This window comes from Lissotriton helveticus, chromosome 1_2 (assembly GCF_964261635.1).
Source record: "Lissotriton helveticus chromosome 1_2, aLisHel1.1, whole genome shotgun sequence".
Classification (NCBI taxonomy): domain Eukaryota; kingdom Metazoa; phylum Chordata; class Amphibia; order Caudata; family Salamandridae; genus Lissotriton; species Lissotriton helveticus.
In genome coordinates, this window is record NC_136058.1 from 316,080,271 (window position 1) to 316,105,579 (window position 25,309).

At 48.8% G+C, this 25,309-nt stretch overlaps 1 non-coding gene across 1 annotated transcript; it reads right to left on the reverse strand.

Moving 5' to 3' along the window:
* Positions 1-22,097: 22,097 nt before the first annotated feature.
* Positions 22,098-22,168, reverse strand: TRNAG-CCC (transfer RNA glycine (anticodon CCC)). The gene has a single exon. It is a non-coding gene; the product is annotated as a tRNA-Gly (tRNA).
* Positions 22,169-25,309: the final 3,141 nt, after the last annotated feature.

A 25,309-nucleotide genomic window follows, 5' to 3' on the forward strand; every position in this document is an offset into this window, starting at 1 on the left:
CCCAAGTATTGGCATCAATGAAAAGATCCTTGCTGCAATCCCCTTTTCTGTTACCTTTAGATATCAAACACCAGAATGTAACTTGCTCATTTGATTTACATGCATTTATCAGCTAGGATCAATTATTATCGTCCCAGCTTTTCCTTGCCTTAGATAATACCTTCTTGTAATACCTCCTTTTTTCCTTTAGGATTGCCATATTCTTGGTTTTTGTTGCCTCAATCAAATCTTTGTTTGCGTTACAGCAATCTTTATTGTACCAAGGGTTCTCTAAGGTAGGTAAATCGGACGCTCCCTTTTTAGATGGCTTTAGAGTCTTACTTAACATTGGTCCGAGTCCCTCTACCATTTTATCATGCATCTGCATGATTGGAATCTCTGTTAACGGTAGATTAATATATGGGGAGACTATTTCTATGTAGGTCTCATAAATCTTTTTGACAGTCTTTTCGTTCCCTAGTACCAGAGGCCATTTAAGTGCTCTGCGGTTATTTGAGAGTACAGGCTCAATTGAAGTGTGGGTAGTATCACTTGTCTCTAAGGGATTTAACTGAAAATGAGAAGCAGAGATGTTGAAAACTAGTACGGTTTGGTGAACATTATCTGCGCCATCTTGCCTCTTCCCCTGATGCCACACTTTTGTCGTGCGCACCCGCCATTTTAAGATGCCCTGATCAGAACGAACCCTCTTGCATGCCGCTGGCCCCTGACATAGCCCTTCACCCTCACCAAGCCCGCACGCTGACCAACCCCCCTGCTTGCACCTGCCTTGAATCATAAACCCCTCTTCAGCGCTGCTCTGCCTCAGGCCCTCATCCTGTTCCCAGCGCGACACCTCCCTTCTTCCCTTTCATGATCCCCGGCCCTTAGATGCAAACCCCCTTTTTCCCCGTGTGCCCGTTTGTCTTCCTCGTTCCCAGGCCGACACCCAGCTCTGCCGATACTGTTCCTTGCCCCTCCCCGTACAATAGAAAGCTTCCCCCATCAAGGGATCCCCTGGTTGATCAAAGCCCCCACCCCATGAGATCCGATCGAACCCCGCATTCCATGAATTGACGGAATATCCAGCTGCGCGATACTCATCACCTGTTGTGACCAGGATGGGGACCTCTACTGTAAATATGTGTGGGAACGGGCCCGGAGGGGGGTTTCCGGGAATGTCTTTCCGTACATCAAAGCTTTATCATGAGTGTGTAAACTGTAATAAAAACCGCAAACACTGTATATAAGGGGCCAGGCCTCAAACATAAGTTAGAGCACCTCAGAACGATACCTGCTGTCCGTTTTGCTGTGTTCTCCTCCGGAGAGAATAAAAAAACCTTGTTTCCTGCTTTCCAGTCTCCAGCGCCTGCCTCTTCATTTATTAAATAATTCGAGGGTCACAGAGGCAATACCGCCGGGCAAATATCGATTGTCCCCGACTTAAACCTTTATTTTAACAGAGAGCGTCAGACACAAAGTGTAGTGATCACTCTCCAATCGGTCTTCGACCACTAGATCATATGCATGGGCCGCCAGAATGGAATAGAGACCAATATATAGTTTATATGACTTTTAGCGCTACCCCGCCTGAATGTTGGTTGGCTTGGGCTGTCAGAAGGTAGACGCCCATTACAGGCGCGTAGTTCATGGGCTGAAACCAACCGCAATAGCTGCGCTACTGCGCATGTGCATGGCACTGCCGGGCTACTTTCCAATGCTGGAATGTTGTTTGCCCTATCCACATCCTCAAAGATGTTTTCAAGTCCAGCCACCGGTTCATATTTTTGATTAAAGTTGCCCCCAACAATTATCAGAGCATTCTGGTCGATCGTAGTTAAAATATAATCCAGGTGCTCAATGACATCCACTTCTTTGCTAGCTGCACTTGGTCTACTGTATACATTAAGAATATAAACTTCTCTTTTATCTGATGCTAGGAACTTAACTCCCAATTGTTGGACAGGCCACATGAAGGGCCGCTCTCCCCCGGCCCAACCAGGCCCGAACCAGCCACGCAAGTACCACACACCACCATTACACGTCCACCGTCCCCGCAGGGACCCCTACACTCGAACCTGTGGACCGCGTAGGCCGACCCACTACCGGCCTGCGCGCCCATCCTGGGCGCCATCTTGGACACTCCACCACGAGGCCGCCTGGCCCCCGATCGACCTCAACCCTGGGCCCGGCCAGGCCTCAGACATTCCGGCACCAACATCCACCCAGGAGGTGAGCGGGCTACTTGGTCAGTCAATGGGAGCAAGAGGTGTCGATGGCTCCCCCTCGCCAAGTACCGCTCGCCCATCGCCTCCCCGGGCGCTGGCTCCACCCCCCTGCTGGGTGTCTGAACCCCCTCATCCCGGACCTCCCGACCTCCAAGTGCGAGGGTCCGGACATCAAAGCACACCAGCCCTATAACTGGGGCAGCTCCAGAGCCGGACGGGAGTTGTATCTTGGAGTCGAGAGACGCAAAGAAGAACTCATCCTTGACGGACTACTGGCGCTGCCGTAGCTCTGTCTTGTGCACCTTCGTCTTGCCTGCTGGCGCTGCCGCGGCTTTGGGAACCACCCTATCCTTCATAGTCGTCGGGACCTGCTGGCGTGGCCGCGGACCGTTTGTAACCACCACCTTCATCGGGACCTGCTGGCTCTGCCGCGGACCGTCGTCTTCCTTCATCCATCTCGGGCCCTGCTGGCTCCGCCGCGGCCCGTTCATCTACACCACCGAGCTCGAGGATTGAGAGCTATTTCCATCTCTTTGGTAACAAGACTGTCCCGCTACCCTTTTCCTAAACAGAGACCAGAATAGAGGGGACCCCTGAGTCCAGACCTCCTTGTACCATTCTACCGTACTTGAAGAATTACCTATAAAGTATCGTTGAACTTTATCATTGTGTGGTGTCCGTCTGTGGGGGGGGAGTTACTTGTCTGTACGATTCACTGGAGACGGCTCTCCCCGGAGACCTCTCCCCTTATCCTCGGCCGACCCTCCCGGTCCGTCTAACATTGGTGGCCAGCGACGGGATCCGAATCACCGCATAAACCGTACAGAGAGTAGCTCACCCCACGGCGAATCACGATGTCAACTAAAGACAGCGGATCAACGGAGAAATTCCAGATGGAGAAATTGGACGAGTACAACCATCGTGAACTTAAACAGTTCTGTATCGAATTAGGTATCGCTACCACCGGACTAAATACCAAAGATGACTTTAAGCAGGCCCTGGAATCTTGGGCAGAAACCGGGGCTGCCGGAACCCCCGATCAAGACATCACAGCACAAACCCCCATGGCCCCTGAAGAACGGAGAACGGGTCTCTCGCCAGACGAGATCCAGGAACGAGAAAGAACCCGACTACACGAGCTGGAAATGGCCCGGCTCAAAATGGACGTTGAACTAAAGTTGGCCGAACAGAAAATCAACTTAGAGCACCTGCGTCTCCGAGAAGAAAGAGAGGAGAAACAGAGACAAAGGGAGCTCGAGGAAAAGAAACTGGCATATGAACATGAGCGGAAATTAGCTGAAATCGACCTACGCAAACAGAATAAAGAAGCAGGGGTGCCCGAGCAACCCCACACTCCAGGGGCAACAGAGAAGAAGGTACACATCCCCAAGGATGTCGTTCGAGAATACTTCCGAGAGGACGACATCCAGCAATGGTTTAAGGCCTATGAAATCGCTATGACTGCACACCGGATCGATAAAAGCGATTGGGGGGCCGGTCTGTGGGGGAGATTCCTCAATGAGGGCCGCGACGCCCTGCTGCAACTCCCGGACCACCAGATGACCTCCTATGACCATATGAAAGCTGCACTCCTCACCCGCTATGGCCTCACACCCGAGATGTACCGTCAGAGGTTCCGAGACTGCACCCGCATCCCAGGTACAACTTGGGTGGACTATGTCAATTACTTTAGCCGAGCCTTCGAGGGCTGGATCAAAGGAAGCAGGGTCACAACCTACGAACAACTGTTCAATCTTATGGTATGGGAGCATCTGTCGAACAATTGCTTCATTGAACTTCGTCAGCACCTCCTCGACAGCAAGTTAACGGATCCCCGGCAGCTCGCAGCTGAAGCAGACCGGTGGGAGATCACCAGAGTGAGTCGAAATGGGTCCTCCGAACAGAACCGGAACAACAATGGCCAGCACCGTCCCCGAGGAGGTGGAGGCCAAGGACGCGGAAGAAGCAACGCTCCGGTCACCCTCACTACCAGCCCCACCCCCCCGGCCAACCGGGGCAGCACCCCAGCGCGACCGGGACATCGAGCCAATGTTACCTGCCATCGATGCCAACGAGTCGGACACTATGCAAACGACCCAAACTGCCCCCAGTACCAGAGCCCAAGACCCCGCCAAGTAGTCGCTGCTGCTCTGGGGGAGGAACAGATCTCAGAGGAACAAGAAGAATATGAACAGGACCACCAAGAATGGGAGCCAGCCGCCATGGCTCTCGCCTGCCTAGGGGGGAGAGACATGGTCCCGCGGGTCCCCCTACCCGCTAATACCCAGAAGTACAGCCAATGGGTGGGCATCAATGGACGCCGGGCTGAAGCCCTTCGTGACACTGGGGCCAGTATAACAGCCGTCCGCTGTCACCTGGTGACCCCCGAACAATACTTACCAAACATTCTCTGCCCTGTACGTTCAGCCGATAACTCAGAAAGCCTGTGTCGGATGGCCTGCGTCCCCTTCGAATGGGGAGGGGTCTCCGGCATGTTGAAGGTGACGGTCCGAGATGATGCCCCCGTAGACTGCCTCCTGGGTAATGACCTGGAAAGCTCTCCATGGGCAGCAGTCGAACGAAAAGAGCACCTGGGGATGCTGGGCGTCCCGGACTGGGCGTGCGTCACCACCCGGTCCATGACCGCCCGTGCCAACACCCGCCCAGAGGAACTCGAATGGCCGGCGCCACCGCCTCCGGTCGCCCCCGCCGAAACCACCGACCGTGACGTCCCCCCCGAACCAGCTCAACCTCCAGACCTCGCTAACCTCGACCAGTGGCCTCAAGAGGGGGGGCCCACGCAAGAACAATTTCGCCAAGAACAAAAGACCTGTCCCTCCCTCGAGGGACTCCGCCAGCAAGCGCTAGCCCAAAGCGCAGGGGATACCTCCGGAACTCACTGGGTCTACTGGGACAATGATCTGCTGTACAGTGAGCAAAGAATCGCGGAGCTGGGGGCCAGCCGAGTCCTAGTGGTACCCCTCCGTTTTAGAGACTTTCTGCTAAACCTGGCCCACGATGTCCCCCTGGCAGGACACTTGGGTCAAGACAAAACCTATAGCCGCCTGGTGACCCACTTCTTCTGGCCCAAAATGAGGGACAATGTACACCAGCATTGCCGATCTTGCCCCACGTGCCAAGCCAGTGGGAAGAGCGGCCGCAAACTGAAAGCCCCCCTGCAACCGTTTCCCGTGGTCACCACCCCGTTCGAGAGGGTCGGAATCGATATCGTAGGGCCCCTGGACCCGCGCACAAAACAAGGCCATCGATTCATCCTGGTGCTAGTGGACCACGCCACCCGCTACCCGGAGGCTGTTCCCCTGCGGACTGTGACAGCCCCGGTAGTTGGCCGGGCTCTGATGGGGATCTTCTCCCGGGTGGGCTTCCCCCGGGAGGTCGTCAGTGACAGGGGCACGAACTTTATTTCGAAATATATGAAATCTCTCTGGCAACAGTGCGGGGTTACCTACCGGTTCACGACCCCCTATCACCCTCAAGGAAACGGCCTCGTTGAGCGGTTCAACCGCACGCTCAAAGGGATGATCGGGGGGTTGGAAGAGCCCCTCCGTCGCCAGTGGGATGTGCTGCTGCCGTGCCTCCTCTTCGCATATCGAGAGGTTCCCCAGAAGTCCCTGGGCTTCAGCCCATTTGAACTGCTATATGGACACCCCGTGCGCGGGCCGCTCAGCCTAGTTAAGGAAGGCTGGGAGATGCCCCCTCTAAAGAACCCACCAGATGTTTTCCGCTACCTCCTAACACTCCGCAACCAGACCCGGCGATTCCGAGAACTAGCAAAAGCCAACCTAGAGGCCAGTCAAGAGGACATGAAAAGGTGGTATGACCGGAATGCCTCCTCCATCGAATTTGAACCTGGGCAACAGGTATGGGTGATGTCCCCCACCGAACCCTGCGCCCTACAAGACAAGTGGACCGGGCCCTTCAAAGTGGTTGAGCGCAAGGGTCCGGCTACCTATCTCATCGACTTGGAATCTTCCCGGAACCCCCTCCGGGTCCTCCACGCTAACAGACTGAAACCGCACTTTGTACGGACAGAACTCAGCCTCCTGATGGCCACAGACAATGGGGCTGAAGAGGACTCCGAGCCCCTCCCGGACCTCCTACGAACGCGGGAGAAAGATGGTTCCGTAGAGGGGGTCCGACTCTCAGAGGCCCTCACCCGAGAGCAACGCCAGGAGTGCCAAGTTCTCCTGTCACAATTCGCCAGCCTGTTCTCCCTCACCCCAGGTGTCACTTCCTGGTGTACGCACGATGTGGACACGGGGGACAGCCCCCCTATCCGCCACCGGGCCTACCGCGTGCCAGATCGGGTACGGGCCTGCATCCAGGAGGAAGTAGCCAAAATGCTCACGCTCGGGGTCATCGAGCCCTCAGACAGCCCCTGGGCCAGCCCTGTAGTACTGGTCCCCAAAGCAGCTGCCCCCGGCACCACACCAGAACTCCGGTTCTGCGTCGACTACCGGGGCTTGAATGCGGTCACCAGGACAGACGCACATCCCATCCCCCGGGCAGATGAACTAATCGACCGCATGGGAGCTGCCCGCTACCTCAGTATCTTCGACCTAACGGCGGGCTACTGGCAAATCGGCCTCACACCCCGGGCACAAGAACGTTCTGCCTTCTCCACTCCCGATGGCCATTTCCATTTCACAGTCATGCCCTTCGGCATGAAGAATGCCCCAGCAACATTCCAACGACTCGTCAATCAGGTCCTGGCGGGGCTCGAAGGATTCAGCGCCGCCTACCTAGACGACATCGCTGTATACAGCAACCAGTGGTCCGAGCACCTCCGCCACCTCCGAGCAGTGCTGCACGCCCTTCAGCAAGCTGGCCTCACGATCAAGGCCAGCAAATGTCAAATTGGGCAAGGGTCTGTAACCTACCTCGGGCACCAGGTGGGAAGCGGCCTGGTGGCCCCTCTGCAGCTAAAAATTGCCGCCATCCAGTCCTGGCAGCCCCCCATTACCCAGACCGAGGTACGGGCCTTCCTGGGCCTCACGGGCTATTACCGAAGGTTCGTGAAAGACTATGGTACTATCGTGAGGCCCCTCACAGAGCTCACGTCAAAAAATCAGCCCCAGAAAGTCAACTGGACCCCAGAGTGTCAAGCTGCATTTGAACAATTGAAAGCCGCCATGTGCTCCGCCCCTGTGCTCCAGGCCCCCGACTACAGCCGGGAGTTCATCGTCCAGACGGATGCCTCCGACCATGGCATTGGGGCAGTCCTGTCTCAAGTGAACACCGAAGGCCGTGATCAGCCGGTGGCCTTCATCAGCCGGCGACTCCTACCACGGGAACAACGCTGGAGCACCATAGAGAGGGAGGCCTTTGCAGTGGTATGGGCCCTCAAGAAGCTCCGCCCTACCTTTTTGGCACACCCTTTCGGGTACAGACCGACCACCGACCCCTGCAGTGGCTGATGCAGATGCGGGGGGAAAACCCGAAGTTACTACGCTGGTCCATCTCCCTACAAGGGATGGACTTCACAGTTGAGCATCGGCCTGGGCCAGATCACGCCAACGCAGATGGCCTGTCCCGGTTCTTCCGCCTCGACGAAAAGAGTCCCCAAGAGAATGGGTAACTCTCCCCGCCTTCAGCTGGGGGGGACGCATGTTGGACAGGCCACATGAAGGGCCGCTCTCCCCCGGCCCAACCAGGCCCGAACCAGCCACGCAAGTACCACACACCACCATTACACGTCCACCGTCCCCGCAGGGACCCCTACACTCGAACCTGTGGACCGCGTAGGCCGACCCACTACCGGCCTGCGCGCCCATCCTGGGCGCCATCTTGGACACTCCACCACGAGGCCGCCTGGCCCCCGATCGACCTCAACCCTGGGCCCGGCCAGGCCTCAGACATTCCGGCACCAACATCCACCCAGGAGGTGAGCGGGCTACTTGGTCAGTCAATGGGAGCAAGAGGTGTCGATGGCTCCCCCCCGCCAAGTACCGCTCGCCCATCGCCTCCCCGGGCGCTGGCTCCACCCCCCTGCTGGGTGTCTGAACCCCCTCATCCCGGACCTCCCGACCTCCAAGTGCGAGGGTCCGGACATCAAAGCACACCAGCCCTATAACTGGGGCAGCTCCAGAGCCGGACGGGAGTTGTATCTTGGAGTCGAGAGACGCAAAGAAGAACTCATCCTTGACGGACTACTGGCGCTGCCGTAGCTCTGTCTTGTGCACCTTCGTCTTGCCTGCTGGCGCTGCCGCGGCTTTGGGAACCACCCTATCCTTCATAGTCGTCGGGACCTGCTGGCGTGGCCGCGGACCGTTTGTAACCACCACCTTCATCGGGACCTGCTGGCTCTGCCGCGGACCGTCGTCTTCCTTCATCCATCTCGGGCCCTGCTGGCTCCGCCGCGGCCCGTTCATCTACACCACCGAGCTCGAGGATTGAGAGCTATTTCCATCTCTTTGGTAACAAGACTGTCCCGCTACCCTTTTCCTAAACAGAGACCAGAATAGAGGGGACCCCTGAGTCCAGACCTCCTTGTACCATTCTACCGTACTTGAAGAATTACCTATAAAGTATCGTTGAACTTTATCATTGTGTGGTGTCCGTCTGTGGGGGGGGAGTTACTTGTCTGTACGATTCACTGGAGACGGCTCTCCCCGGAGACCTCTCCCCTTATTCTCGGCCGACCCTCCCGGTCCGTCTAACACCAATATATCTTGACAAGGAGTATTGATTTGCTTAAAATCGGCGCCTAAGTTGATTTTTGTCAGAATGACGAGCCCCCCTGAGGATCTTCCTCTCGCTGAGGGAGTAGCATATGTGTTTTTTCTCTAAACATAATTCAGTTTAATTTTAAACAGTTTCATCCCAACTTTGTTGAACATGACTTCTTTTTTATCTAGGTTGATGGCAGCTACTTTTCTTGTCTTTCCTTTGAACCAAAGAGGATGTAATTTGCTGTTAGGGGGCCTACCTCTTAATAGTTTACATGGTGTTAAACGACTCACATTATGGGGAGTTGTACGGTATGTCCAGGGATGGGTTCTCTATGCATTCATCATAGTTACATTACTTTTTAAAGATAATTATATAGTTTCTTTGATAAAAGCGTTAGACCGTTCTACCTGCCCATTGCTTTGTAGATGATATTAAGACGATCTGCAATGGCTAATGCTAGTGGATTTGAAGAAATTAGACATCTCTGTTAATATGAACTAGTCTGTGATCCATTATCATTCACTACCGTTTTTGAGAACTTTTCTCTAGAAAACACTTTAAGAATTCCAGTACATTCACTGTGGTAGGACAATTAATGAATTCAATTATTGTGGTAGTCAATCAATATAATGTCAAAACGCATATCAAAGGGTAGACTATTCTTGGACCCATTTTAGGTTAATCCCTGTCTTTTGCCATGGCCCAAGCAGAGTACCATGGACGTATCAGCATCCTTGCATGCCCCACTCTCTCACATGTCCACATCACGGTTCATTGAGGGGCACCAGCCCACTAATCCTAATTGTTTGTGCCAGTCATACCAGCATGACCCTCATGCACCAATGCAGTAAGGTTTGGCCTGAGTGAAAGGGGCAGAATCATTTAACATTTCTTACAATGACTTCAGCTCCTATAGTCAGTTCTTTCTTTATCTTCCAGTATGGTCACAGATGTTCACCTCATTGTTTCTCCTTAGGACAGCCTTAACAAGTCGATTGCAAACACTTGAATATTCTGAATCATTAGCAATTGCAGTCATCCATTGCGATTTACTAACAACCCATGCTTCTCCTGGTTCATTTTACAGATAGGGTACAGATACATCTTCACCCATAGTGCATGCATCGTCCTCAGTCATGTCGTTTCACAAGACATAAGGGACAGATAATCAGCAGCAATGTTAGATTTACTGAGAAGATATTCAACCTCTATCAAATACTTAGGTGATTTGCAGTCTAACTTTGAGGTGCGGGGGTGACACATTATCAGTATGCTCAGAAGCAGTTTGTGGTCAGTTGTGATCAGAAATGGTCTACGCCACAGAAAACTTAAACATGTTGCCACCGCCCACACGCATGCCAAAAGTTCTCTTTCAATACCAGAGAATTTAGCTTCAGGTGCCCTTAATTTGTGTGATGCAAATACTATGAGGTGTCTGCCGTTGTCTGCTTTCTCACTTAGGAGTGCTCCACGGCCAACCTGGCTCATATCCAAAGAACAAAGGGGCAGATTTACAAGACCCTTGCGCCACTTTTGTGTCCTTTTTAACATGGGAAAAGTGCCGCAAAAGTGGCGCAATGCGCTTGTAAATCTGCCCCAAAGTGTTTCATTGAATGATTGCAGCGATGGGGTATTTTGAAACTCTTTCTTAACAGTTTGCATGCTTTTCTCACATTTCCCATTCCAGGTGAACTCAGCATCTACTGTGATTAAAATATGCAGAGACTCTACTGTGCATGAATAGTTGGTTATAAACTTCTAATAGAATTTACACAGCCCCGGAAAGAATCTTAGTTCATCCATTGCTGTAGACCGAGGTGAGTCTATAATGGCAAAAAAAAATCAAGTGTGGTTTGGACTGTACTCAATCTGCACCAACAATATGGCCTGAGTATTCCACGTTATCCTTAAAGAACTTGCATTTCTCTCTTTTTGAAGTTAGGTCACTGTTTTGTATTCTGTTGAAGACCTTGCTCAAGATAGGCTGCTGGCTGTCCAGATCCTCAGAGAGTACAAGTACACCATCCTGGAAGGCTCTAACGCCATTTAGCTCTCTGAATAACTTAATAATGACTTTTGGAACACTGCAGAAGCTGAATTGAGCCCATGAGGCATGCAGCAGAATCTGAAGCAGCCCTTAGGAGTTAGGAAGGAGTCTAAGGGCCTCATTATGATGACGGTGGGACCGTCACCGACAGCCCATGGGTGGCGGTCCCACTGCCATTGGTGACTGCTATGCCTCTCACATCATTATGATGCGTCACGGCGGATGCGTCACGGCGGATGCGGCGCGCCGTGGCGCAAGGATAGGCAGATGCGTGACGCATCTCGTGACGTATGTGCCTTGCATGAGTCCATCATTATTTGAAGGTTTTGCTGTCCAGACCATCCAAGGATGTTCACGCCATGATTGACAACAACAACACATTAGCAATTATGGTTCTGCCATTTATGGACAGTGTTGCATCCAAAAAACACCTTCTAAATAGACTTTGTGCCATCATACGCTACAAGTGTTATCTTGTGCGGTTGCAACATTTCATTTTTCTGCAGACTGTTGTAAATCTACTTAGAAATAATGGTATTGGTATCTGGTCTTGCTCCTTCCAGCCCAGCGGTACTGCTGTACAGCAGTACTGGAAGGAGAGAGACCTGATATGCCTGGCAATCTAGAATTCATCGAAGTGCGAGTAGTTGCAGTCAATTGACTTGTATAACTTTAATCACAATTGGATTGGATAACAGAAATCACAAGTGGATTTTCTTCACACCCCTTGGAGGTCGATGCGCATGACCAGTAGGGGACATTGCTGAAAGTTGGATTACAGCTGATGCCAAACTAATATAGATTAATGAATGGGGACACATGGATGACCTTCATCTATCAAGAGATTTTTTGGTCGCGCTTCATCTGGGCTCGGAGGAGTAGATTCATGTTCTTGCAAATCTAAGAAACAAGGACTGTCGCTAGTCTGCTTTGTCCTGAGTAAGACCCTATCTGATGTATTTACAGACACACATTATCTACAGGGTCAAAACATCACATGAAATAGTCTCATGTCCAGGCTCACTATAGCTAGAAATTTAAAAGACAGTGCATGCTAGAGTGAAAGACCGGAGAAGGACAGAAAATCTATCTTATTGTTTTGTCTGTGTTTGAATCTGAAACGTCTCTCATTTCACTTTTTGTCACAACAGTCACTCGTTGAATTGTCCTTGTATTGTTAGTGTTTTTCCTTTTGTCTGACAGCCCGTATTTGTTTACTTTGCAAAATTGTTTTATGTAAAAAAAATCTGGAAAACAGCAATTTTATACACTTTTGCTAATTTGCTGTAGGTGTGGTACATTCAGGATTGTTGTGTATAATTAAAATTGGTTTGGAAGAAATGGTTTGTTTCTAAATAAGCACCCTGTGGTGCTTACCCAATGGAACCTCTTGTAACTTTGCCATTCGATACCCAGGTTCTGAGGGAAATGGGATGACCCCATTGATCTTAATGGCTTTTTGGATGGTCATCCTCCTACTTTTTGCTGCTAGATGCTGTGGCAATTGATCTGAAAGTGAACTGAGCCTTGCTAACCAGGCTCCAGCACCAGTGCTCTTTACCTTAAACTGTAACTGAGAAATGGTACACACAATTGGCAAAGTATTTTTACACCTCTCTAAGGCCCTAGTATATGGTACCATTGGTACCCAGGGCAGGGATACAAAATGGGTACCAGTGCTGAATCACTTTTTGTGCCATCCTGAGTGAGCAGAGTGAAACCAAAGACTGCAGGTTTGTCATGTCAGCCCTGCACGAGCAGCTTGCCTGCCGAGTACAACCACGCACACACCTTGTGTGACAGGGTCACCTTACTGCATTTAATATGTCAATCACCCCTGAGGTAGGCCTCCTATAGCCCAGGAAGCAGGGTGCAGTATATTATATGTGTGGGAATATATGTGCAAGCATATATTTCCCTGTGGTGGCATTCTCAACGTAATTCTAACGCAAGTGACTGACCCACCATAGGATAACATGGGATGGTCATAGCCCAGATGTTCAGCTCCATTAAGGAATAGTCGATTGCTTTCATATTTGGTATCAAACACCGTGCTTTTTAACCCCTGGTGGTGTCCATGTTTAACCAGCATGCCCCTAGGTGGCACATTAGACAGTGCCCATCAAGTTAACCCAGTGTTCTCGTGCCTTGGCAGGCTTTTCCGAGAGTTTGCCACCAAGACAGAGATCTGACCTCATGCTGTGGAGTGTGTGCTGCTCCCAGAGGTCACAGACAAAGACCGGTGAGAGGATGTATGACATTACAATGCATGCTTTTACATCGCATGCTTTTACATCGCAGTTTTTACAACGCATACCAATACAACGAATAGCACTTTGGGTTGCTGGATAGTGAATAGTTTAATTTACTATTCCAACTCCAGTCCCCGTGGACACTAGGGAAGGTGTTGGATAGTAAATTAAATCTATTCCCTATCCTAGAGCGCCCCCCAGCGCAATGCGTTGTAATGGTTTGCCTTGTAAAAGTTGCGATGTAAAAGCAGTGCGTGGTAAAAGTTGCGTTGTAAAGGATGTTTCCCCCGGTGAGACCAGGAGGTGACATCTCTGCCCACACAGGAAGGCTAGTGAATGGGCCAATATGGCGGTGAGCCTCAAAGGCTTCACCAGCACTGGTGGACAAAGGAACTTGTCCCCCACTAGAGAACAAAGCCGCCCCTGCCCCAGGCACTATCTCTCACGGGCAGGCAGGGAAATGAGATTTTCAGGAGGTGTACACTCCACAAGGCTGACCACACGTCTAGGGTGTTGCAGCTGAGGTGTACAGTCGAGGAGGGATGTGGCCATCTTTAATTTAGTGTAAGAATCAAGTTCTGACAGTTTTAGTGACATACATCCACAGGATGTAGTCACTACCAGGGCAGATTAGCTCAGAACTAGATGTCCATTGTCTACTACTCCTCGCATCCACTAACAACCCCTAAATCCAGAATTTAAGAGGCACCCCTTGCACAAGATCCTCAGATTTGACATGATAGGAAGAAGAGATCCGTTTTCACAACAAGGCAGGACTCCACGAAGAAGAAGCGCTAAACTCAGCACCTGTGATAGCTACCCTCACCCGCTGGATTTCGACTTGACCAAGGCAAGAGACCGGTTCCAAAAGGGAAGTGAACCCCTCAGCAAACTCTAGACTTCACAAGAACTCCCTTGGGCTAGAGAAACGAGTTGCTTGCAGTCGGCAGACAAAAACCGCTAAATCCATGAATTTGAAGTACTGTCCACCAACCCGTCCGGCGTTGCCGCTCAAAGTCACTGGGCAGGTGGCTTCTGGAAACAGTAGTCCAGACCCTCAGCGAGTTTCAGCTTTATACAATGTTCCCCTGGTCTTCTGGAAGAAGATTTCCTCAACTGCACTGCTTGCAGGTATCAAGGCCTGTTGGTGGTCAACCTGACTACAACCAGCTTTACACGACGCTCCAAGAGAAAGGATTCACCTGCACCAAGGAACAAACACTCCTGTGGCTCCATCGTAAAGATCCTGCATCTGTTTTCACCCTCACTTGGCACGTCTGCCAGCACCAGTTGCCTCAGATCCTTTTTTAGCACCACGGATAGCCAGAAACACCTCTGCACCGAGTCCTCCGAGCCAGGTTGATTGGAACTGCCTGGCGACTCCTGGTTCAAGGCCAGCTCCTAGCTTGAGTTTCAAAGGGTTTTGTTCAACTCGCCCTGCAAGTACCTTTTTGCCAAGGTAGCCATTTAAAGACCGCAAGTCTGATTGACAGTTCAGTTTGGAAGATAAAGTGCACCTCTCCACCCCGCTCCCCTTAGGTATAATTGTCCTGGCTGCTGTGAACTGGTCTAGGGACCCTCGAAACCGTAACTCTGTGAGAGTCTATTGAACTCACGCTCTAAGCTACCATTTGCATGTATGTGCTTTTCCCATTGCCCCCAACGTTAAATGTTTTTCACTGCAAAGTACGGATTTATTTAATGCTTGAAAATTGATAACCCTGGTTATCTTTTATGTGTCAACTTCGTTTTGGTGTCTAAAAATATAGAAACATCTGAGCTATTTTTATAAATTGGTGTTAGATGTCAAATACTTATCGTCCTTGCTGGTGATCTGAGATGCTTAACACATCTTCCTCCAAGTAGCCTGTCTGCTCTTTATCACTCTACCAAGACAGAGAGAAGGTGTAAAAGAGAGCACCCAGGGTCTATCTTTGTGTATTGTGCTAGTATTACATGGTAAGGCACCCCTGCCATCCCACCACATTATACTTTCATCTTGCAACAAAGACTATACAAGTTTCAGATCATTCAGGATTCACATCTAGTTCTAGAGAGGTGGGAATTAGGAAATGTAGATTACTTCTACTGATAATGTGGGTAATGATATGGTGAACGCCTTATGGGGAAGACAGTATACTTACCACCTGGATTGCAAACTAACACATTAGAAGTAATATATTACAGAATACTCCAGTCAATTGTTGATAATGGTGGAGATTTTGGTCTAAGCATGGACAACACTATAGATAGAAGCCCAGGGAACAGACTGTCGGGCAGGGGTGATTAGAATATATACGTTTTTATAGCACTGGTTCTGATGGATATCTGGAGACATGGCCACCCACAAGTATCCCAGTTCTCATATGTTACAGTCTCCTTGGTCTAGGTCTCAAAGCTTGACTCTTTAATGATGCTGAATATACAGAGTCATAGATTTGCAGATACACAATGCTTGTTCTGGGGAATACCAGATCTATCACAGCTACTTAAAAGGATGACAAGAGTGATGAAGAGGTATCCAGGGGTATGGAAGGTAGACCCATTAGAGTAAAAACATGCAGATGCCTTTACATTCTGAGAAAGAGGCGACAGTACTATTTTGTAGAAAACACAGGTTTGGTAGAATTCAGAATCATATAATGGGAAGCACACAAGATGGTGATCAGGAGTCAAGCTATGTCAGCGGTAATGAGCGACGTAAGAGGAAGGAAGCTGTGACGTGGGACAAAGAACATGAGTTAGAAAAGTAGCAAACAGAATTGGTCTGAGAAACTATTCCACTGGATACCATTATACCACAAATAGTGGAACAGGAGGCAAGAACACATTTTTGTAAAACACAACACAGTGTATGAACTAGAACATAAAGAACCTGGCAGAGAAGAGAGTCCCATTATTACGGCAACTAACTCAATGGTCATTAGATCGTTTTCACTGATCTAAATTCCCCCTCCTCAGAATACAGTCCTATATCGAGTTTCGTGCTGAACCCATTTCAGCCTCACTCAACCGGTAAGCCACTTCTTGTCACGACGTATCTTGACTTATCTCGTACCGTCTCTTATCACTACACTCCTTTGAGTACCGCTTCTCACCGCTACACTCCTTGACAGCCCTTCACTTTGGTCACAATTCATGACACAGTCCACCTGTATAATTGCGTATTAGCGATCCACTTCACCTCCCTTTCTTATCAAGTCTGAGCCAGTATGAGTCACTATTGGGACGTTGCGCCACCCACTTCGCTCCTACTTTCCAGCACACTGCCTGTATCCAGCATGCATCACACTCCGTTGCCGCTTACACCTTGGCATGGTATGAATCTTGCACTGTATACGCAGTTGTAATAAGGGTCTGATTTACTGACATGTTTCATTCTTTTATGTTTTCCTTTTCTCCTTATTTTTCCTGTTATGGTATGGCATATTGATTCCCACGCAGTGGGGACAACCGTGAATGTTTACTCTTTAGGCAATTATTCTTTGTCCTGAGGATGAACCGATATTGTTTAAGGTTCGAAACGTCGTCGACCTAAATGCACTAAATGCATAGCTGACACAAATCTTTCATGCATATGTGTATATTGTGGATTATCTGTTTTATGATTTACGATATCCAGATGACCTGATATTGCCTACTATTTTTCCCTTTTTGTTTGTGTTCCCCTAGTGTGTTAGTCGGACATCGGCTGGTGTCCCGCTTCTATCACACTCTGTGTTTTATCGTTTTGTGATTATTCCTATCAAGATAATAAATTGTCCGGCTGGACACTTCTTATAAAAATATAGTTCCATTTGGTCTATATTCATTCTCCTAAAATCTTCCTCTTGTCTAAGGACCACTGTCTTTAAAAATTATGCTGAATATACAGAGTCATAGATTTGCAGATACACAATGCTTGTTCTGGGGAATACCAGATCTCTCACAGCTACTTAAAAGGATGACAAGAGTGATGGAGAGGTATCCAGGGGTATGGAAGGTAGACCCATTAGAGTAAAAACATGCAGATGCCTTTACATTCTGAGAAAGAGGCGACAGCACTATTTTGTAGAAAACACAGGTTTGGTAGAATTCAGAATCATATAATGGGAAGCACACAAGACGGTGATCAGGAGTCAAGCTATGTCAGTGGTAATGAGCGACGTAAGAGGAAGGAAGCTGTGACGTGGGACAAAGAACATGAGTTAGAAAAGTAGCAAGCAGAATTGGTCTGAGAAACTATTCCACTGGATACCATTATACCACAAATAGTGGAACAGGAGGCAAGAACACATTTTTGTAAAACACAACACAGTGTATGAACTAGAACATAAAGAACATGGCAGAGAAGAGAGTCAGAGATGGCTGCATCGCAAGAACTAGTATCCTCAGCAGGCAACAGAGCTATGGCAAATTATTTGGAGACATTGTATAAGTCTGGATTACACCAGGTCCAGAGTAAACAGAAGCATTGCAGACTGTCACACAGGGTGACCAACATAGAACTAGATACCTGAGAGGTTCATCAAGAATACCTCTGGCAATGCCATGTAAAGGACAATGTGAGGGAGGTAGTACTCTGAATTACATAGACATTAATGGCCTTCTGAGTTGATAATATTTATTAAAGGGGTGTACTATGCTCAAACTGAACAGGCAGTGAAAGCAAACAGATTTGGTGTGAAGTGACTCATGAGGTTGCTATAGTGGGGATGGACTTCCCAGAACAGGCCCATGTCAAGCTCAAGAAGTAGATAGAAATGGTAAAAAGCCAACTGGAAGAAGGGCTGGAACAGCAAACTCACTTTGGAGACCGCACTGTTGGACTCAAATGTTTGTGAAATTTGCTGGAATTTGAAGGGTTTGAGAAATGGGACCTATTGTGGATTTTCAAGTTAGGGTATATGTGGGTGTTGGCAGGGCTTCAACCATTGGGTAGCTTCAGTAGGACCTGGGAGTATCAGATACACAATCCTAAAAATATATGCAGGTCTATCACACACTTGAAAACAACAAGGACAGTTGGGTAGACATTTAAGAGGTACCCCTGGCACAGGAACCTCAGATTTGACGTGATAGGCAGAAGAGATCTGTTTTCACAACAAGGCAGGACTCCACGAAGAAGAAGTGCTAAGCTCAGCGCCTGTGATTAGCTACCCTCACCTGCTGGATTTCGACACGACCAAGGGAAGAGACCGGTTCCAAAACAATCATGTTTTACCGAGTGTTGGAGCCACCTGGCTCTGAAACAAATCACTATTAAAACATAGAGTTCTGGCAACACCCACGAAAACATGCCATTTCTCAAATATACAGAAAATTGATTAATAACGTAATGGAAAAGTTAAGACCCATTCAAGGATAATTGGAAAGAGGCTATAAGTTCACTAGAACAGGAAGATTGGAATGAAGCTTGATGTTGTCCCAGTGGAGTTGCTATAAGGGCAAGGATTAGACTGATACAATTAAAAATACTGAGTCGATTACACTTGAACACTGCTCGGGGAAATTGGAAGGGTACATAATGTTATTTTTAAACCCACCACTCTACTCATTCACTGCACCCGCACTCTTACCCTAATACTTCACAACGGCAGTTTAAAATAACTCACTCCCGACCTTTCCTTCTATAGGAACTGCACACCTTTATGCATACCTACATTCCTGGGGCGCGTGTACTGGACCTTGATCTGCCCTCTGTCCCTCCTTGTGATTTTGGATATTGAGAGATGCCAGGAAGTTGGCGTTCCTGAGAAAGAAAGACCGAATAAGTCCACCTCTATTTCACTGCTATTTTATTCGGGGTCTGTTGTCAGGATTTGTTAAACGAGAGCCCCAGTTGTGTTTTTTTATTTTTTAAGAACCTTTATTATCATTTCAAGTAAATACAAGCATGGGCCTACAACCGTCTCGGCCGCCGCTAGTGAAGTCTTAAAAACAGCAAGCAGTATATAAAGATACAGCAGCCCGAAATTCGGAGTTTGATAAGTGTCCAGGATATAACTTGTATTTCAGCGTACTGCAGGAGATCCAGGATTCGAGAAGGTTCATTTTACAATAAAGAAGAAAAAAATATATATATATCAGAAGCAATGCCATACGGTCATACATGGTCCTACAATAGCAAGCATGAAGCGGGAATCAGCAAAGAGTGTGAATATATTTAAAGTAATGGGGGCAAGGCGTACGAGGCAGGATAAATGTAAAAAACACATACGCTTCGCAGCGAACTACACCCCACCCCTCAAAACGAAACAGACTGTAGGAAACATGAAAAACAGTGACATCAAAAAGGAAGAAGGACAAAGGGCCATAGAGACAAAGAAGGAACAAATTAACAAACCCCACTCCCCTACCCCCCACCCTGCACCCCTGCAGAAGGCTACGGCCTACCCCCCCCCCCAGCAGCGTGCCTATCGCCCTAAATGAGAGACCCGAAATATAGGAGAAGAGAAAAAAGAAAAAGAAGAAAAAATATGGAGAAGGGCCCTCGGTCGAGCCACCCGACCCCCCTCTCACCCACCTCGTACAGTAAACATCCTAAAAGCTGGATCAGAACAGCCACAGTAAACAATAAACATCAATAGCGCAGCATCAACATCCCCACTGAGTGTCCCCCTCAACACCGTCAGCCAACAGTGAGTTCCACTATGTCCTAGATGGTCTCACCCCTTGCCGTTTCTATCAATAGAACCAACATATGTCCATTTGTCAACCGGCATACAGAGCAGTGTGGAGGGTCCAATCGATCCGGGCGGACCGGGCAGCGCCGTCACTCCAGGGGGCTGTAGCCCCAAAAACCCAGCCGAATATGTATGACTGAAATCCGTCTGTGTCAGTATCGACATCGGAAACATCCTCCAGTCTGCACACAATCTCACCATCCAGGAAGAGAGAGTCACACAAGCTAGTAAGCGGTGAAACACCGCCGGGGCAGCCCAATCCATCGATCGATGTTGTTTCCTCAGCCGCCAAACAGATAAGGGACCCGACGAGTCCCTCACATATACTACAGATCTATCCAAAGCGGCATCATGAACCGGGTCTATCGGCTTCTCCACAAACGGAGGCGTAGCTGGAGAATTCATCACTGACGCAGAAGCGGGCACATCGGCACTTCCTGGAGATCGAACCAGGCCGATGTGGAGCGGTGGGACAACAATGGCGGCCATCCTTCTTCCCAGAACCCGGGCGTCCCGGATCAGGGTCATCTGCAGGGTTGTTAACGCAGCCAGGACATCTCTAAACGTGGGCTCTTTCTCATGTCGCCAGACCCCAGGACTCTCACGCACAGCGGCTTCTCTGCCCGGATGAGGTGTGCGTAAGTGGGTGCCCTCCGCCATCTTAGCTGATCCGGCGCCGTCCTTCTCCACCTCACCTCGGGACCGGGCCCCACACCAGGGGGGAACAGTATTCACTACGGGAATCCCGAAAGTCAAGGCAGGTTTCTCAGCGGAGGGGCACCAAAGGGCTACACAAAATCTCCGTCGCTCCCTGGGAGCCGCCCACCGACACCGGGAAAGGTCGTTAATATGCCCGGACACAGCACTGGAATGGGGGGCCAAATGTCGTGCGCACCCCTCGATCCTGCCGTATCGCACTGCCCACCAGGCTCTCCGCTAGATGGACTGGGTCGGCACTGTCGCCATCGGCCAGCAAGTCTTCGATTCCCACCGTCCGACTCCACACCATCACCAGAGGCCGCTGTTGATGCGGTCGCGGCCGGCCACTCTCCTCACTCAAGACCCCGGTCCCAGCTCCGTGAAGGCCACAAAACAGTCGGGGGCATTTCAACGGGTCTGCCGCACGTAGAAGCTTCGGGAGCAAACGGTAAGTGAAAGTTGTTCTTCGCCTACTTAAATATATCGTTGCGGCTCAGGATAAGTGCCAGGATGTATGTGCGGGGTGAAAAGGCTCACAGAGCCGAGCGGTTACGCAGCCATCCCGGTCGCCATCTTGGCTCCTCCCCCAGTTGTGGGTTTAAACAACAATAGGGACCACGAGGACGGACACCAGTAAATCACACATTGTCTATATTTTGTGTTCAGTGATCTGGTTTACATCAACGTGAATAGCAACTCTGCTCTTGTAGGCTTACTGTATGCTAATATAGTTGCAATTTCTGATACATGTTTCCCTCGTCTCCATTGCTTGATTTTTGCTTGCAAGAAAGAGTCACCCAAAGTCGTTGAATGTCACTCATAACCACACTGAAATCATGAAAATATCACAATTAAGCAATATGAAACCTTGGCAGCTATGTGAGAGGGAGAGAAGAGCAGCTGTTTTGAATACAAACAATCTGCAAGGGGCAGGAGGTATTGTTCCGGGAAGGGCAGGAAGATTAAGTGATCTGGGAGAAGCAGCGAGGACAGAGGAAAAGACAAAGTAGTGCACTGAAGGGAAACATATTGCCCATAGTGAAAGGATTCATGTAGCAGAGGCGGTTTCCAGGGAGAAACAAGAGGAGGGACTACTTAGTGATAATCAATGATAAGCAATCATTTCTAAAGGACATTCCGAGGAACCAATCAAAAAGTTGGGCGTTTTTTGAAGCCCATATCTCAGACACTGAATGTCTCTTCGAGGCAGCTGCCTTGGCAAGACCTAAAATTTACGAAGACCAAATCGATCTACAGAGAAATTGACAAAATGTTTACCAGATTATGTTGTACTCTGATGTAAAAGCAGGGAGTGACTTCTTACCCTGGTTCATAATTTAGTCCAGGACAAAAAATTAAAAGGCCCTTTGCAGTCATTTTTCAAAGTACCAAAAGAACATGTAAAATCTGTCATTATCTTAAATTTTTTTTAAAACATTTCCTCGTTAAACTGACTCCGTTTTGTAATAAAGCATGTCCGGATAAACAGTTAAGGCAAGAGTTTTTTTTATCATTTAATGGGGGGAAAAATGCATGCGCCAGCCGGGAATCGAACCCGGGTCGCAAGAATGGGAATCTTGCATGATACCACTTCACTACTGGCGCGGATGAGAGAAAATGCTGGCTGGACTGCAGATGAGGGTCAGTCAGCGGTAAATACTACATTATTTGGTATATATGTACAATGTAATGTATGTTTGAGGCACACTCTAAACATCCCAGTGAGTATAGGACTGAATGCACTAACTTGAAAAGCCCCAGTGACAGAAGCTGTGACCTTTCACATTTTGGCCTCATTGAACCCCGAACTTTCCCTTCAAGCAGACGGATGTTTTTCTGAGGGGCGGAAGTGACGCGGGAGAAGGGAACCGATTCACCGGAGGTGTCAAAGTATAGATTCTCCGTGGCCAACTCTCGTCGTAGTTCCCCTGTTACCCTTCACAGCCTCTGGCGCCAGCTGACCCGCTCCAGGCGAGCGAACGCCGTTTTCACATTTCTCCATCTTAAATGCAAGTCGATGGGGAACATAAACCGCCCCCACCACAAGTTATTCTTGCAAACTCTTGGCCTGTTTGCTGCTAGTACAAACGTGTGCCTGGCAGCAGGTTAGCGTGCCAGTGCCCGGGTACTAACCTGCAGATCACGGAGGTGAGTCCATGGTATGATGCAGATGTTCACAGCTGTATTTGAAACCCAAGATAAACGGGCATCGACAAAGAAGAAGGTTTAGAGTTTGTGTTCTCAGTGTCCACATGTACACATGTTTCAGCACTAAGACCAGCAGGCATATTAGTAAACGTGCACAGCAGGCACACGGGCCTTCAGTCATACAGTAACCCACACATACTATTTTAACATACATGGAATAGAAACTAATTGGCTTTAAATTAAATTAGTGCAAAAGTAAGTACCTACACAAAAACATTCAGCAGTACAGAGAAAAGGGACTGCCTGTAATTTAATTTCCCCCTGTGGGCCTGAGTTTTTGGAGGCTTATGTGTGACATTTTCCTACTTTCAGTGTACTTATGAGTGACATTCAATGACCACACGTGTTGCACTTAGAATAACACTTTCTTGCAAGCAAAATCAAGCAATGAAGTCCATGGAAACAGATTAATATCAGAAATTGCACCCATTATATCAAAATGATCTCTGTGACAAAAGCAGTAAGCCACTCAGCTATCCACATAAAATGCAGTTCTGTGATCTGCATGGTACACATTCTTTGCAGCAGGCATTCAACCCTCAGCGCTAGCTATGCTGGTGAGTCAAAACTGCCAGTAGACAAAACTCTGACCTCTCTCAGCAGGAACATTATAATCAGCTGCATTATTTGACTTACTTGCCAAGTGTCTGAGAACCACAGCTCTGTGCTGCAGCTGCCTGTTGTCTTGGGCTGCAGCTGAAGTGTCCGTAAGTCTTACTGGCTGCAGAAGGACGTCACAATTAAAATCTGTCATGGTGAGAGGAACTCTTGGAGTGGTGGCACTGCTGTCTTGACTTGAGAGCTGTGCTGTGTGCCTTTTAACTCCTTAACTGCGGTGCAAATTTCCGCTGCGGTGCGGAGTTCTAATGAGTGGGCGGGGCTGCCCTACTAGCGAGTTAGTGCTTGGGACGACCGTTGGCCGACAGGAACACGGAAAGGGTTAAAGACACTCTGTGTCTCTCCTCTTACCGTGACCGGACACAAAGGTACCCCTGGTGCCCCTCCACCACACACACACACACACCATGGCAGCAGCACATGTGACCAGGTCAGGGAGTACAGGTTGTCCTGTGATTTAGCTGAAAACTCCAGCGGGCTGCAGCAATTCCTGTGGGTACAGGTCTGTCGGCATGATATTGAAATTAAAAGCATACTGCTGCTGCACCCTGTACTGAAGCCGGACCCTGCAGCATTATAATTAAGGCCCCCTGTTTTCCGTTTTTACGGATTTTTACAGATAAATACAGACAGAATACATTGTGCTTTCTGTCTGCATTTATTTTTAAAAGTGGATAAATACAGGAAATGTGCTTCTTTTAAGTGGCTCTTAGTGCTGTCTTTCATGAATTATAGCCCAACTGCTGAGCAGATGGACATCATAGGAAAATAAAAAACAGGATGACATTTCTTTAAATAACTGCATGTATCAATATACATTTCTGGCATAATGCTAATATGTGCCAATGGATGTACTGTTATGTAATATTTGAAACCTCAAAAAGCTAAAACATGACAGACATCAAAGTATGAGAGCGCGTCTATCATTTAAATAAATACAGAAATGTACAGTTTTACAACTACATTTATATGCAAAACACAAAATAAATATGCATAAATACAGAAAAAACAGCCCAAAAATAAATATGAATAAATACAGACAGGAATGTTAAAAAACTAAATACCATAAAACCGGGAGCCCTAATTATAATGCGTTGGCAGCAATTGCCGAAAAACAGCAACACAGGGAAGAAGGCGACCCACCACCAGATTCACTTACAGGCTGTCTTTAGTCACTGCTACTAGCAGAATGGAACTACAGGCCAGGTGACTTGGTGCCGCCTCTGAGGCAGCCGCAATGAGTCTCAGCTGTTTACCAATCAATGTAGTCAGCTCAGCTGAGCCCACGGTAGTTGGCGCCCGAGGTGAGCGCAGGCTGCTAATGTTCAGTTACTTTTTACACACAGATCTGATTGAAGAGGCCGGGTCGAGTCTTACAGCACAGTCTGCACAGTACTCGCCGGCCGTGCAGCTGATAATGCAGCACCCCTCTAATGCTCATGCTCACTTACAGCTTCTCGCTCACAGTACACAGGTGGTGTCAAGCTGCTAAAATGCGTGACTAATGCATTTTAATGCAGTGATGCAGACCACCAAACTAAAATGTGTTAGTCTAACTCTTGATGCGTGGTACTTGGCAGAACTGGGGCTGGCACCTCTGCTACTTTCTCCAGCTCCCCCAAGTAAAGATCGGGGTTTCAGGAAACGGAGCAAAGAGAGAGGGGAGACACAAATGACAGAGTGAGGAGGAAGAGAGCAGCAGTGGTTTGAGTATTATTGGCTAATCTGCTTTTAGTTTCCTGTCTGGCCGCGGAGTTTCATGGACATATCAGAAGTAGGCAGACTAGCTGAGCCTGGCAAGCATACTATTTACATCTACAAATAGTCCCCCTACCCTAAACAAAAGAGTACCACTGTCTTTTACAGCTGCAGTTAAAAACAAAGCATAAAGTTAAATAGAAGGGGAGACCGGACATGCAG